Source organism: Poecilia latipinna, unplaced genomic scaffold (assembly GCF_001443285.1).
Source record: "Poecilia latipinna isolate Pla-1442-1.1 unplaced genomic scaffold, P_latipinna-1.0 Scaffold619, whole genome shotgun sequence".
Taxonomy (NCBI): Eukaryota; Metazoa; Chordata; class Actinopteri; order Cyprinodontiformes; family Poeciliidae; genus Poecilia; species Poecilia latipinna.
In genome coordinates this window covers 1-7,242 of record NW_015113235.1, presented here as the reverse complement: position 1 = coordinate 7,242, position 7,242 = coordinate 1, and the positions used below count along the sequence as shown (strand labels likewise).

General features: G+C 36.2%; 1 long non-coding RNA gene across 1 annotated transcript in view; it reads left to right on the top strand.

Annotated features, from left to right (window-relative positions):
• Positions 1-7,167, top strand: part of LOC106953981 (uncharacterized) — a 19,945-nt gene extending 12,778 nt beyond the window's left edge. Inside the window, exon 3 of the long non-coding RNA XR_001426281.1 lies at positions 6,954-7,167. This is a non-coding gene — a long non-coding RNA (uncharacterized LOC106953981). The remainder of the gene's footprint in view (positions 1-6,953) is intronic.
• Positions 7,168-7,242: the final 75 nt, after the last annotated feature.

Below are 7,242 nucleotides of genomic sequence, written 5' to 3'. Positions count from 1 at the left end.
TATATATGTATATATATACATATATATAACGTGCAGTAATTTTTTATTGTCATATCCTTTTTATTCCACAAGGAGGGGCTGTGAGACTCTTTAAAAAAGGAAGGTCCAGTCAGTCAGATCTGCAAGGAACTTCCAAATGTAAATATAAATTGCCTGTGTATATTAAGTCTTCCTTCTTAATCCACTCTATTGCCACTAAAGATCAACAGCTATTTCTGAAGATGATGCAGACCAAAATGGAGAACAATGTTTATTGTGTGAAAAATGACTAAATGAATTAAGTGACAGCCTACAGTATTGTTACTGTATTGTTTTTACATCTAAAATGAATATTTTTCAAATAAAGTCTATTGTTACAACTAATCATGGATCCCTCTAAGATTCTGTTATAGGGTTGTGTTGGATGATGCAATGCAATGTCACTTGACCATCAGGAACATTTTTCCTAAATTGGCAAATTGGGGTGGAGTGGTGGAAAGTATTTGTAATTACAAATATGTTTTTCCAAACTATTTTCTTTTCCATATTTGTTTAGACTTGGAAAATAAATTGATTTCAATACTTCCCCTAACTGCACAGGAATTCCCTGATTGCAAGTGGAAAAAACTGTCACAGTCACACTCACTGTCAGAGTCACAGACTAAAGCTGTTTTATGTAATTGTGAGTTTTGGTGTATCACAAACAGCAATGTTTTTAATTAGTAGGAAAATTACAACATATTTAGACCAACATGTTCAACTAATTATGGATCCCTTTAAGGAACTTTGTGTAAATCCCATTCACCCCCAGGGCCTTGCCATCAAGAAGCTTTTTAACCACCTTGGTGACTTCAGCACTTCAGATGGGAAAACACAACCCAAAATTCTCACACTTTTCTTACTGGGAGAAGTGTGGATGGGATTGAGGAGGTGTAAAGTGTTCTCCTCATTGGCTCTCAATGTCCTGACTTGAAGTCAGCAGCACGCCATCTCCAGCATTCACAATGTTAGTGGTGCACTGCTTCCCCCTCTTGAAGATGCTGGATGGGGCACCAGTATAACTCAGAAGATAGAAGTTGCTCTCTATGGTTTCACCAAACTCCTCCTTTGCCCAAGTTTTAGCCTCAGTGACCATCTGAACCACATCCTGCTTGGGCTGTTGGTAACTAACAGCTGGTTCCAGAGTCCCACAGTCTGTGTTATATTGGATACTGTCTGATATTCACAGTATCTCTCACCATGGGTGTACATCACTGGGTCACTAGGATTTCCTCTGCACAGAAGATAAAATAAAAAATTTAATTAAGTTTGATTTTTAAAAAAATGCAAATAAAATTGGCACTAAAATACCAGGAAAATAATAAAACAAATAGAAAACAATACAAACTTAATTTCAGTTGTAGCAATTTCCCAAAAATTTTGATCAATTAATTACAAATTTTTGCCAGTTTGTCTTTTTCTTTCTTTCATTGGTATTAAAGACCAGAGAAAATAGATGAGTTTACAGTTTGGACTTAAACTGGCTACTGGCTGAGAGACCTTAAGAGACAGAAGATCCTGTCTAGGTGCTGCCACAGAGAAGGCTCTGTCCCCTCTTGTCTTTAACCTGACCTTTGGGACAGCCAGCAGAGACTGGTCAGTTGACCTCAGAGCTCTGAGTGGAGAGTAGGACTGCAAGAGCTCACTTAATCAATAAAACTTTAAACTTCACCTGAAAGAGAACGGGGAGTCAGAGAAAGGTGTCAAAACGGGGTTAATAGACTTATGTCTCTAGTTGCAGGCAGCTCTGGTCCAACCCTAAATACATTAAATTACAGTAATCTAAACAGGATTTAATAAGTGTTTGGAAAACCCTCTCAAAATCAGGCAGAGGAAGATAAGATTTTATCTTATGAAGTGTCCTCAGCTGGAAGAAACTGACTTTGATAAAAACACTAATGTGCTTATCAAATTTAAACAGGAGATCAACCATCACATCCAGAAATTTCACAAATGAATAACAGAATGACAAGGGACCAACCACAGTGTAATGTCCAAGCAGGGGATTGCATTGACCGAACACCAGGATCACATCCCCCACCCCTTATCTCATGTATGCCTGTACATCCCTAAGGCAATTCCCTAGCAAATGAACACAGACTGGCTGTCACTTGTAGCTACTGACAGATAGATTTGAAGATCTTCTGTAAAACAATGAAGAGACTGTGCTTTTTAAAGTTAAAATCCAGAGGCAGCAAATACATGGCAAAAAGAACATGTGCTAAATATGGGGCACCCCCATACTTCAAAGAAGACACAGAATTACTTTCCTAGATTTACAGAAAAACTCCTATTTGAGAGACAGAATCAAAGCCAATTTAGTGCTGCACCAACAAGTAACTTCAGATGGGTCAAAAGGTTGTTTTGAGCCACGGTAGTCAAAGGTAGCAGACTGTTAAGAAGCAATAAGATTTTGTGCAATGTTTGAATTCTAGAGTGTGTTTATGATCCTTTGTCTGTGAAATGTTTGTTACCTTGTGGGTGTGTCATTGTAGCGGCCATCTTGGAACCCTGCTAAGAAGGAGACCCTCCTCAAACTCAGCTCTTTTATTGATGGAGCACTGTTGGCTGGAGTTTGATTAGCTGGGGGAAAATTGAGAAGGTAGTGATAACCAGTATATAGGTGGACTGCTGGCTGTAACAAGCTGACTGTGAAAGGTGGCGGTAATGCACATATAAGTTGTTTTCCAAACACCATAAAAAAGGAAAGAAGAAGAAGAAGAAGAACAAGCTGACTGACTGACTGATGGGAAAGCTGCTGTTTTGCTATGCTGGAGGCCTAATAAACCAGCTTTGATTATTGTACAGCCAAGTTTGCTGACTTTTTCCTTCCACACCAAACCAATTAGTGTAACACAGACAAATCCCAAAGTAAAAGAACTGCTGATTTTTGTGCATCAACATTTAAAAGAAGATAATTTAAAACTTTTAAAAGGGCAGTTCCACATTTTAATGAATAGATGAACCACAGCATGTTTTGGGAAAGTAGAGAAACATCCAGACATCAGAGAAGCATTTATTATTTTGACAATACATGGACAGTCGAAGGCATCTTCTTGATAGGACCCATAGTTGCCTAGTCTTGTCACTGTGATTGTTCAAAAATGTGTGTAAACTTGCATTAAAGGGAATAAATGTCTTATGTCAATGCCATCAGTTTATTACGACAACTATGCCATAAATAATCGAGACCCGTTTGACAGTTATACTAGCTTTTTTGCATGTTACTCAGTTATGCTCATAGCAGTTGCAGTTTTTCATATCAGCCATTCTTTGAATAAGTCCATGAAACTCCTATGCCCTTCTATTGTGCTTGTTCTCAGTCATTTTCCTATCATTTCATTGATAGTATAATTTTAATTCTGCCACACAAGAGCTTCTTTGGAACTGACCATTGTCATAAACAGTTTATGCAAAGTAAGAACACTTTTATCCAATTTCTTGTCAAGGTTTGTTTTATGAAAGAGCCAAGGCACAGAAAGCCACCTAAACAAGACATACTTGAAGTTCAATAATAATAATAAAAAAATACATAACAAGAATGGCAACAGCATATTAGATAGACACAAAACTTTACAATCTGGATATGGAAATAGAAACTAGCAAATGGAACAGAGAGACATGGAAGCTTACAATCAATCGTTTAATAAAATAAGAAACGCTGTTTCTTATTTTATTATTGTATATCTCTTTTATAATTGTTTCCAAGATTAGCTTAAAAAATGTGTCTGTTTAGGTTTCTCTTTTTCATGTGCTATTCTCCTGGTATTGCGACATCTTCTAAAGAATAATTAACACAGATGATTTAATCATGTCAGTGACCATCTGAACCACATCCTGCTTGGGCTGTTGGTAACTAACAGCCCAAGCAGGGTAAATCAAACCTAAATAGAAACAACAAACCCATAAAATAAACAAAATTTGTACAAAAGAAAACCAAAACACATTCATGCAGGAGTACGTTGTAGCAGGAATTATCTAAATGAAACAAAATAGCTTTGCAGGAATGAAACTAAACGTGAAGAATAGAATATGTCTGAATGAATCTATGAAACACAAAATGAATATAAACAAAACTCAAACGATATTAAATGTCTACTCGTGTCTAACCATTGTTGAACCTCTTGTTGCTTTCTAAAAATATTCCTACAAAAGAAAAAATAAGAAAACATAAAATAAACATATTGAATTTAGTGCTTTTTTAATACAGGTCAAACGATTCATATATGCAACATGAGCAAAGTGAACATGAAAACTGCTGAACTCTTAGCTCTAACTCAAGCATTCATAACAAGCATCATTCTTCTGTTAGTTCAGTGAACCAATCACAGAATCTCACTTTCAAAGACTGAATAGGGAATGCATTTTCAGGAGAGTTATTTTAAAAGGTCAAACCAAGTTTGACTGCTGTAATATAGTGAATGCAAAGCTATAATTAGTTTGAAACAATGCTGCATAATGCAACTGATGGGATGGTTAGTGTTCAAGGTAATAATAGGAAAGGTGCAATTTTGGTATTGTGCACGACTGTGACCTGTGATGACCTTGTTGCCAGTGGCAATAAAAAAATATTCTGCAGCTAAGGTCTCTGCACAGCAGCAGAAGAGAGTGTGGCTCTAAAAAAATGGGGTGTTGATGGGACCGAATAACAAGCCCTACCTCCGACAACATGTTTTTACTTATTTTTCAGTGGACAAGATATAGGTGCATACTACATTACATGAAAACTCACAGACATACCATACAACCATTCATTCACACACTAACTCCAAACAGCGGTTTTACTGTGGTCATTTATTCTAACATGCCTGTTTTTGGACTATGAGTGAAAGCTACAGACACAACTCCCACATGCATAAAGTGAACATGCATTAAATAATTTAATGATTATGATAATATAACAACATTTTTTTCAAATTCAACATTCACTAAACCCAATTAGAATATCCAAATTAGGGCATCTACCTGGCACATTGTTATTCTAATTATTAGTGTATGTACATACACTAGGCATGTAATGTTTCATGCTAATGTAAGACAGGAAAGATATGTCATAGTCAACAGTATCAAATTTTACACTGAAATCCAACAGAACCAGCACAATGGTTCTTCCACAGTCTGTGTCTATATGGATGTCATTAAACACTTTGACAAGGGCAATCTTGTCAAAGTGTTTAACCAAATGATTGGACATTTTTAAGAAGCTGATAAACTGTTGAACACAACTATTTACAATTATTTTACTGATGATTGGCCTGTAATTTTCCAACAGCAGCTTGTCCTGAATGTTTTTTTCAGCAGTGGTTCGATAACTGTTGATTTTAGAGCCTGTGGGAGGACACCAGGTAAGACGGTTGAGTCTTATCTAAACCAGCTATGATAGGCAAAACCTTTTTAAAGTGAGCTCAAGATAGAATATGGCGCCAGCAGGAGGAGGAGCTTATTTGATTTGTCATTTTTTCTGTTTATGCCTGAGTTAGTATAACTGTGTGTTACACTTGTTGTTATGATTACATCTAATGAGGAGCATTTCTGATGATTTAGGCTAGAGAGTTTTGATGGACATGACTTTGAAACATACAGTAGTCGGACAGCTACCATGCATCTGACTTTAGTGCCTCTTTTGAGAACAACAGGGTGAAATAGAAATATCCTTTTCTTCTCACAGTGGGGAAGATCATGTGTACCAGCAGGAAGTGCAAGGTAAACTGAAACAAACATATTCACACAAATAAAAACATAAAAACTGGAAAAATGAGAATTGATGAGCAAAATGAGCAAATTTACAACAAAAAACAAATACTGCATTGTCATTACATTGAATACTTAGATTAAGAGAAATATTCTACTGAGTAGGCAATTTAAACAAAAAACCTGTACAATATGGGCACATATATTTGTGCATAAAAAACACGAGACCTTTTAGAAGAAATGAAAAATGAAGAGTATATATAATGGTAAACTCCTACAGCTTCAAATGTTATATAATGTAAGGTATCGGATAATTTCACTTCAGCTGTCTTGTCTCTTGGTGGTGGTAAGAGGGGCTAGAGGCACTGATTATATGCAAGCCTCACTGCTTAGTCTGCTCCACGTCAGCTATGAGTACAATGTAGCTTTCCACCATCAGCGTGTGAAAGGGTGAATGAATGTAAGGTGAAACGCTTTGGGGTCCGCTGGACTTGATAAAGACCAATACAAGTGTTTCATTTACCATTGACAGTAAATGAGCACACATAGGTCAACTATTTTTGTGGGTCACATTATTGATCATGTATAACTCTCCCTTTTGGCTTTCCCTAAAGGAAAACCAAAATGTTTTCCCAGTTATTTTCTTAGCAGAATTTTTATTCTACTAAGAATTAAATATCAATTCTTAGCATTATTAAGATATAACCCTGCTATTTTTTTTCTGTTTAGCATAGTAAGTAAAAATATCCTGAATTATTGTATTTGAATACACGTATAAGTTTTGAACCCCTCACCTGAATTTATTCTGTCACTTTTAACTGTTCACTCTGCTAATATGAAACACTCGAACAGGATAATCATTTTTTAAACCAAAAGAAGAAGCAACAGCCTCTCTGTCCTTTGACAGCGGCCACAATTAGAAACAGTAGTTTATAGGCTATTTCTCATTCAAAGTATGACACTCATTTACTCTGACAGTTGTAAAAGGAAAATATGTTAATAAGAGCAACTTCAATAAGAAAATAGCATGCAGTTTAAGTGGTCAGTCTATCTTTTGATCTATGGGTTAAGCCTTCCAAATACGCCCAACCCCTCAAAGTGGGGATGGACTAGGAATCCATTCTGTTACGTTCATTGTTCTGAGTGATATATAAGGAGCTAATTTTCTATGACAGAAGAACCTCTCGTTTGTTCAAGAGAGACTTCAACAACAGACCAGACCATTTTCTGCATAAACCTTCCAGGTAACTGTGGCGACACTAGATGGGAATTCAGATTTTGTGGAAGTTTAATTTTAGTAAATTGCTCAACAACGCCACCCTGGGAATTTCACCCAGAGAATATTACCTCTTGTTTAAGGCACACAGGTTCAATCATGCATAGATTAAAACATCTGAAACCATTTCAAAATTATAAAAAAACGTTTATTAAATTCTTTTAAAAAATGTTTTTAAAACCAGTTTCCTTTTAAAAATTAACTAAAGAAATCAACGAAAATAGAAAAGCTGCAGCAGTTGAGGTTACCGGCCGGAG